Genomic DNA, 9,303 nt, shown 5'->3' on the forward strand with positions numbered 1-9,303 from the left:
TTTGCCTCTATAGTTTTTTCTGTTCTCCTTTAGTTGCCTCTAACTGCTTTTGCTTGGAGGGGCAAATTCTAGGAGAAGGCTCACCCCAGAGACTTTCCCAAGTCAGTATTTCTCAGACTAAACAGGGTCAGGTCCCACGAAGGGGGAACAGACCAGTTCCAGAAAGCCCTGGGGAAATGGTTAGGAAAGACACCAAAAAGCCTTTTTGATGGTCCCAAAGCTGTGCTTTCCTGGCTTGCATAGTAGATGGTGCTCTTCAGCCCTAAGAAGGCCTTGCATTTTAAGCCTCACCACCTTCATCCCTGTCAGGGAAGGGCTGAAACATTGTGGTCCCTTTCTGGGGGGAGAGGCAGGTCCTAAAATAGTGGTTCAGAGCCAGGACCAAGTAATTTAAATTTGCTGCTCAATAACCATGATCAGTAATTGGCTGTTCCCCCACCACCACCCTTTCTTGGGGAAGAGGACTTCCAAATCCCTCTCCATCCACAGCAGCTACCCAGGGACTGACCTGAGGCAGCTCACCTCAAGAGTGATAGATGGAGCCAGCAAGTTACTCACAGTTCTTTATCACAGTTTGTCTCTCTCTTCATCCTGCTCTTACCTGGATGCTGTAGAGTACTCCTCTGGCTTCCAGAGGCCCTGAAGAATTGTTTCAGACAATTTGTGCCTGTCCACTAGCTGTTTTTGGAGGAGGAGTGAGTCCTGGTGCTCTCTCCTCCACCACCTTCCTTGGAACTTCAGTGCTAAGGTATAGGATTTGAGGCTAGAAGTCCAGAATCAAGGTGTCATCAGGTGAAGACTGTGGTGCTCTGGAGCTGGCTGTCAGAGATCCTTGGTTCTTGCCTTTTCTGTGCAAAATTAAGAATTTTTTGAATATTTAAAAGCCACTTGAAGGTTCTTTTTATGAACTTCTTACTCATGTTCTTGGTCTATTTTTCTAGTGGATTGCTGATTTATTCTCATTAATTCACAGAAATCCATTATATAGAAATTAGCCCTTGTGATATGTGTTTCAAACATCTTCCCAATTTATTGTTTGTATTTTGACCTTCCTTAATTGTTTTTTAATGACATACATTTTTTTTCAGTTGCCTTATTTATCTTTCTTTTCTTTTATGACCTCTGAGTTTTATAGCATACTTAAAAAGGATTTTCCCCACTCTGAAATTAAAGAACATTATTTTACACTGTCTTTTTTTAATATACTTTTCTTTCTTAACTTTTGACATTTTGGCATGATTTTCTGATAGTCTCTAAATGAGTCTCCCTGCCTCCAGTTTCAGGACCCTTCTAATCCATAAAGATTTTTAAAATGCAAACTGAACCTTGTTACTTTCCTTTTCAAAATAGTTCATTGTTTCTATCACCCACATTTAAAGGTCAACTCCTTAATTTGGCACACTCAATGATGTGACCATGTTTTATTTTTACTTGACTCTTCCAGCAATCACTCTATTCTCTTTCACTTCCATAGTTAGTCACATGATGTTCCTTCTCTCTGAAGCCTCAGCTCCACATCAACTCAACCCCATCTCCTTGTAAAACCCATGTTAATCCACCACTATTCAGCCCAGCCATCACCTCCTACAAGAAGCCTCCCCTGACTGCTGTTGTGCATTCCTCATGCTGTGTCATTGTCTAGTTTACCAGTCATCTCCATTGTCAGGGGCAAGGGCCATGTTTTAGTAATGTTTGTACTCCCAGCACCTGCATAGACTTTGGCACATATTGTAACAGCTCAACAGTAGTTTGCTAAAATGAATGAGGTTCCTCATTTTATTCCAATATTACTCAAAGTAGGATTAGGAACTGCTTGCCTCAGAATAACCTGGGGTGCTTATAAAAAATTGAAAAGATTATTGAACCCACGCTAGACATACCAAGTCAGACTTTCTAATGAATAAAACTCAAGAATCTTCATTTTTATTAAGCTCCATTGGTGAAAACTACTGTCACTGCTGCTTAGGCCTACAAATGGCTTTTAAATGTGGTACATGACAATGGAGTAGCACTTGGAAAAGAGAAGTGCTCTTCTTTTACACAGAAAACTGTTAATGATATTTATCTCTAGGTAGTGAGACTTGGGTGGCTGGGAAGTTATAAGCTTGTATTATTATTTGTACTCTTCTGTACTGTTTGAACTTTTTAATCTCCTTGCTTTACTTTTTTAACACCATTATTTAAATTAAAATCTTTCTTGGTATCCTATTTAAATACTATTATTTAAATATAAAATATTTCTTAGTATGTCTCTAGGGAAACAGAACCAACAGGAGATATCTGTAAATATTATGAGATTTTATAACAGCCTCTCATGCAACTGTGGAAATGCATGAGTCCAAAATCCATAGGGCAGGCAGCAAGCTGGCAATCCAATGAAGGTTTGCCCAAATTCTGAATTCCCCAGGAGAAGCTGACTGGCTGAAGTAGTTGATGAAAACTCTTTCTTCTGGCTGCTGAAATCATCACTTTTCCTTTTAAAGCCTTCAGCTGATTGAATGAAACTCTCCTTAGTTCATTGTAGATGTAATCAGGCATAGATGCAATCAACTTACTAATGATTTAAGTCCACAAAATGTCCTCACAGTAACAGGCCAGTGCTTGCTTGAACAGACAACTGGGCACCATTACCTGGCCAAGATGGCACATGAACCTAACCATCACACTTGGTGAATACACATTAAAATAATAAATTACCTTTCTATATGTAATATGAAAATGTAATAGCAATATCATTAATTTTTTTCTCTCTCAACTTGGAAAACAAATAATTCAGTGAAATAAGCATAGGCTCTAGAAATCAAAAGACCTGACTTTATTATTATTATTGTAGTAGTAGTTGAGGTGAAATTCACAAAACATACAAATAACCATTTTAGAGTGAACAATTCAGGAGCATATAGTACATTCACAATATTGTGCAACAACCACTTCTATGATTTCCAAAACATTTTCATCAACCTCAAAGGAAACTCCATACCCATTAAGCAGTTGCTCCCCATTTTCCCCTACCCCAGCCTTTGGCTACCACCAATCTGCTTTCTGTCTCTATGGATTTACCTATTCTGAATATATCATGTAAAGGGAATCATACAATGTGCAAATTTTTGAGCTTGGCATCTTTCACTTAGCATAACATTTTAAGGTTCACCCACCATTATAGCATATATCAGAACTTCATTCCTTTTTATGGCTGAATAATATTCCAATGTTTGTATATAAGACCTGGTTTTGAGACCTGACTCCACTTAGTTCTTGCGTTTGGATGGGCAAGACACTTAACCACTCTTAATCTCAATTTCTTGAATTCTAAAATGGAGTCAGTAATAAGAATTTGAATACCTGCATGTCAGAATTGTAGGTATAAAATGAGAGGCTACATGTGAAAGTACAGTAATGAATGTTACCTACTACCTGACCAGCCCCATTGGAAGGGTGCCAGACCTAGACCCAGAACTACCCCCCTGGAGTGGAGCTTGAGGGAAGGGTTGTGGGCAATGCTCCAGATGCAGGCTATAGAAAGAAGTCAGTTAGCATGAACAAGGGTCTGAATATGGATGTCTAGGCCAATTGTCAGCATTAAAGAAACTTGGCAGAGTGGTGTCCCATTGATGGCTGGACCACAGTCTCAGGACATTTAAGAATCTCTGAATTCAAAGATTCTGTGAGGACATAGTCCCCTTTGGGAAGTTATGGGTTGACCATTGTCCTGATGGAAGGCAGGCAGGAGCTGACTTTCAAGTAGAAATTCTGCCTCAAGGGAAGCAGACTAAGAAGAGTTTACTAGACGTGAAGGACAAAGCTGAACTCAGCTGTTAAAATGGGGATACCAAGTTAGTCTGGCTCTAAGATTCATTGATGCTGAAATGTTAAACTAGAACTTACTTCCTGTCAGGGGCAAAATTGATCCCAAAGACTCCTTCCTTGGGAAGGTCAGAAGAGCCCTAGGTAGTGAGGCAGGGAACCTAAATGAGTAACATTTTCCTCAGCAATTCAAGTGATAAGTAGCTATAGCTCTTTACTTCTTTTGATCCTCATAACTCTGTATGCTATATAGATTGTGACTCCACAACATCACAACAGCCAGTTCAGTCAGTTAAGAATAGGTCAGTCAGTTAAGAATAGGTCAGTAAAACAAACTCATTTATCATTTTTTTCCATTTTTCAGCTTACACTTTATACATACAATCGTAGAACAATAAAGAGCCCTATAATTCTTTTAGCTCATCTAAAGGCTAATATGATTTAAGAACAGTGATAATATACTCCAGTCCCCCAAGAATTAGAAGTTTATTGCTTTATAGTCATTTAGATTGAATTTTTTGTTTTTAATTTCTTTATCCTTCAACTACCTGGCAGTTTACATAAACTCATCATCAGAAAGGAAGTAGTTGGGTGAAGGGGAGGCACTGACTTTGTCTTGCTATTTGAGAATCATGTGTTAAATAGCTCCTTTGCAACCAGAAATTACTGTTCTATACTGGATGATAAGTCTGCAATGGAATTTGTTGATAAAGGACAACTTTGCTTCTATGTGCCTTTGCTTATGGGACAGCTAATAATATCTTCTGCCTGACTCCTCATTTTGGCTATGACAAGATTGCCCAGGGGATTCTCAAACAGAAGGCCTCTTTGCCCTTCTGTGGTTAATTACACTCCATGCTCCCTGAGAGAGGGAGTGAGCCCTCTTTTAAGAACAACCTTGTGACTACAGCCTTAACCCATTGTCCCATGTGGTGCCATTTCTCTTTCAATTGCATTTTGCTTAATCAGCTGTTTAGAACACAGATATTATTAGCATATGCTGCATATATATAGATGAATTAGATATGGTCAACTTAGCTACAGATTCCCTTGTGTCTCACTAGCCTGGCTTTTTCATTTCTAATGCCTAATATAACTGGATTCTCCACCTCTTAAATTTGCACATTCTCTCTGGACCCTGACTCTTACAGATTGAGTTTAATAATGATTATAGCATCTATTAAACTAAATGCCTACTCTGTGTCAGATATGTCAATCATATTAGCTATCCCTTATTGATGACTTACTATGTGCCAGCCATTACTATAAGTGCTTTACATGAATAATCTCATTTAATCTTCCCAACAACTCTGTGCATAGGTACTATTACTAGTTCCATATTAAAGATGATAAAACTGAGGCTTAGGGAGGTTAAACCTAATCGTTTTTCAATTTATTCAATATGTATTGAATATCTACAATTACCATGGCCCAAAACTATTTCAGGTTCTAGGATACATATCCATCAGAATAGAAAAAAATATCCTGCCCTTAGGGAACTTCCCTTCTAGCTGTAGAAAGACAATAGCAAGTTAAATAAGTAAGACATATAGTATGTTAGCTAGTGATTACTGCCAATGGAAAAAACTAATGCAGTGAAAGCAGCTAAGAGGACTGAAATTTTTGACTGGGTAGGAAGGGAAAGTCTAACCAAGAAGGGGATGTTTGAGTAAAGTAGGTCATGTTGCAATCTGGAGAACACTCCAGGTAGAAAGTAAAGCCAATGGAAAGGTCCCTGAGGTAGGAACATGCCTGGCAAGTGTGAAATATAGCAAGGAAGCCTGTGACACTGGTGTGTGGTGAGTGAGGGTAGAGTAAAAAGGCAAGAGGTCAGAGTGGTAAGGAGGGACTTGATCTGGTAAGAGCACGATGGTAAGGACTTTGACTTTTATTCTGTGTGAGATGGAGGAGCCACTCAGAGAGGCAGAGTAATGACATGACCTGATTGTCTGCTGGGCTGGAAATCAACTGAAAGGGAGAGATAGTAAAAGCAGAGAGCTCATTCTGGATTTTGCAATAATCTGGTAAGAAATGATGGTGGCTTGCACCTGAGTCTACAGGATAGCAGTGGTACCTATTTTCAGAGGAGGTATTTTTATTTCAGTTTTACAAATTAAATAATGGAACTCCAAGAGGTTAGATAATTGGCCCAAAGTGAAACAGCTAATAAGACTAGCACTGGATTACAAACCCATGTCTGATTTTCTCCATAGTTCATGGAAAGTTCTTCTACTACACCAAGAATCCTTGAAACACAATCCTCATTTCAAAGCCATAACTGTAGTTTCTTCAGAGGACAAAAGTCCCTTTATTTTGCTGAATTATGCCACCCCCTCCCCCAATTCATTGACCTAATCATTGCTTTATCAATCAACTCTCACTTATGTAGGGACAATTGTTTTTGAAATATTTCCTGCTTCGAGTATGGACTGGTATGAAAACTGGGAAGGGGGAATGGATATGGGGTGGTGGGAGATAAGTAAGCCAAGAGGAAAGAACTTGGAAAGACAGAAGCTAGAATTTTAGAAAGGACGTGACAATATCCTCATGTACATTTCTTAGATTTTGGAACCTAAGGGTCCAACTTGCCTCTTCTCATTTGATCTTATGAAGCAGCTTAAAATTAATTTTCCAAAATAAAAATATGCCCATTTCCCTCCTAATGATCAAAGAAATACATGCAACTAACTCAATATGGTGGGTTGAGCCCATATTTCTGCCTCCCATTCACCATAATGCCAGATGATGTCCCCAGCAGTGCTGGAAAATGAGAAGTGGTTCTTTCTGCTTTCTGTGGGCCAGTAGTGGTGAGGAATCCCTAAGAGGTGGGAAGCAGATGGGAAGAACTGAAAGAAGAAATAACAGCTCAAAACATGCAGAAGATAATTGCTGCCAAAGACAGCAGTGACTTTACAGGATTTTTAGAATTAGAGAATATAAGAAGAAGGAGGGGGCTCTGTGGAAATGATCAGGGGATTGACTGGGGCACTAGAGTGTTATCAGTCAGGTACTACATTGTCAAGTTTTCCTTCTTGATTGGATCATCTCCATCAGCATACTAATATGTTGTTATTATCTCCCATCATTAAAAAGAAATAATATCCCTCTCTTGACTCCACAACCTCCTCCAGTTACTGCTCAGTTTCTGTACTCCCCTTTATGGCAAAACTCCTGAAAAAGGGATGCCTTCCATCCATACTCTGTTGAGCCCATATTCCCATTAGTATTGTGGCCTCACCATTTCACTGGACGGATATTTCTAAATTCAGTGGGGAGTTATTGGTCCTCATCTTATCTGACTTGCATTTGACAAAGCTGATAATGCCCTCCTTGAAACATTTGGCTCATGTGGCTTCCTGGAAACTATTCCCCTTTGGGTTTTCTCTTATTTAACTGACAACTTCTTCACAGTCCCTCTAACACTTCCGTTTCCTTGACCTATAAATGTTCGAGTATCTCAGGCCACATATCTTGAATGTTTTCTCTTCTCTCTCTAAACTCACTCTCTGAATGATTTCATCTAGTTTCAAGATTTTAAATACTTTTCATAAATTAAAGATGCCTAAATGTGTATCTCCATCCTGAACCTCTCTCCTATTCAACTTCCTACTTGACCGTCCCACTTGGATGTCTAATAAGCACCTCAAACTTACATCCAAAACTGAACTCCTGATTATCCACCTCCAAAACCTACTCATCTTGCAATCTTCCCTCTCAGTAAATAGCAAATTTTGCCTTCTCAATGGAGCTTTCCCTGACCATCATATTTAAAATAGCAACCTTACCCCACAGCCAGGAGTCCCTATCCTTCCTCCCTCCTTTTATCTGAAGGTGTTTCTCCTTTTGCAATGACTTGTTTTTATTCTGAATGCAATGACCTGATCTCTACTATTCATTTGCTGTATCACAGAAGCCTGTGTGAATGAATGGAGGGATTTGATGTGTAGCACTGTTAAACTGTGGCAACCCGTGGCCTGAGCAAAACAGGCCTGCAGATCTTTGGTGCACAGCAGTCTGCATGACCTAGGCAGCTAAATGTTTAACCTATTGTCTTTCTGAGCCAGTAAAGAGAAAAAGGGTAAATTGACTTTAAAATGTAACTTTATGCAAGCAGGCAGGAAGTGAGAGGCTCTTAGTCTCACAAAAAGAGCAAAATGTAATTGTTCAAGTGTTATTCTAGCCCTTCCTGCACCACCCCCCAGGTCAAAGTAACCTGTTCCTGCATCTATGCTCCCCCCACCCTTAGGAAGGCCTTTGTCTTAAACCCTTATAAAAGGCTTTCTGCCCTTTTAGCATCACACGGTCGATTTCCCTGTGAATGTGATGCCCGCCCGGCCTGAGAGAGCCACCATGATCTCTCCAGGATTTCTCACCCTGTAAGTAAGCCCTGAATAGAAGTTCATATATCAGAAAATGCCTGTTGTCTTCTTTGGCCTCTGGACTGGCATGGCCCTCTTGGGCTGTGACAGAGACAGACCTGAGATAAAACTTCATTGATCACCTGACCTCTATGTGCCCCTACTCTGACTGGTGGACCATAGCAATGTCTTAGGTCTCCTGGAATTAATGACATTTCAAGGCCAGTGTCTAGTAATCCCCCAAACGTCTGATCATTTCCTTTTCCCCAATGCATAGTCACCTTAGTAAAAAGTCATAAGTCCCTTTTGGGAAACCTGGGAGGAAGAGTAACCATATAAACTTTTGGCACTATAGCAGTGTCCTTCCTCAAGGGGACCCAGACTTCCATTCATTCAAGAAATCCTGGGTCTGTAAACTGTCTCAAATCTGAGAATTGATTGAGGGGCCAACTCTCTGCTTTTATGATTCAAGGTTGACTTTTTTTTTTTCTTATTAATTTTTACTGGGATTGTTCAGATACCATACAATCATCCAAAGATCCAAAGTGCACAATCAGTTGCCCTCAGCACCCTCACACAGCTGTGCATCCATCACCACACTTAATTTTTGTTCAATTTTTAGAAGCTTTTCATTACTCCAGACAAGAAATAAAGTGAAAGATGAAAAAAGAAAAAAAAAAAAAGAAAAGGAAACTCGAATCCTCCCATATCCCTAACCAACCCCCCTCAATGGTTGATTGTAGTGTATAGTTTGCAATAGGTATATATTTCTTCCCTATATACCCCTCTATTATTAACTTCTAATTGTATTGTCATACATTTGTTCTGGTTCATGGAAGAGATTTCTAATAATTGTACAGTTAATCATGGACATTGCCCACCACAGGATTCAGTTTTATACATTCCCATCTTTTGACCTCCAACTTTCCTTCTGGTGACATATATGACTCTGAGCTTCCCCTTTCCACCTCATTCACGCACCATTTGGCACTGTTAGTTATTCTCACATCTTGCAACTGACACCTCTGTTCATTTCCAAACATTTAAGTTCATCCTAGTTGAACATTCTTCTCATACTAAGCAACCGCTCCCCATTCTTGAGCCTCGTTCTATATCTTGGTACCTTATATTTCATGTCTAT

Source organism: Choloepus didactylus, chromosome 3, assembly GCF_015220235.1.
Source record: "Choloepus didactylus isolate mChoDid1 chromosome 3, mChoDid1.pri, whole genome shotgun sequence".
Classification (NCBI taxonomy): Eukaryota; Metazoa; Chordata; class Mammalia; order Pilosa; family Megalonychidae; genus Choloepus; species Choloepus didactylus.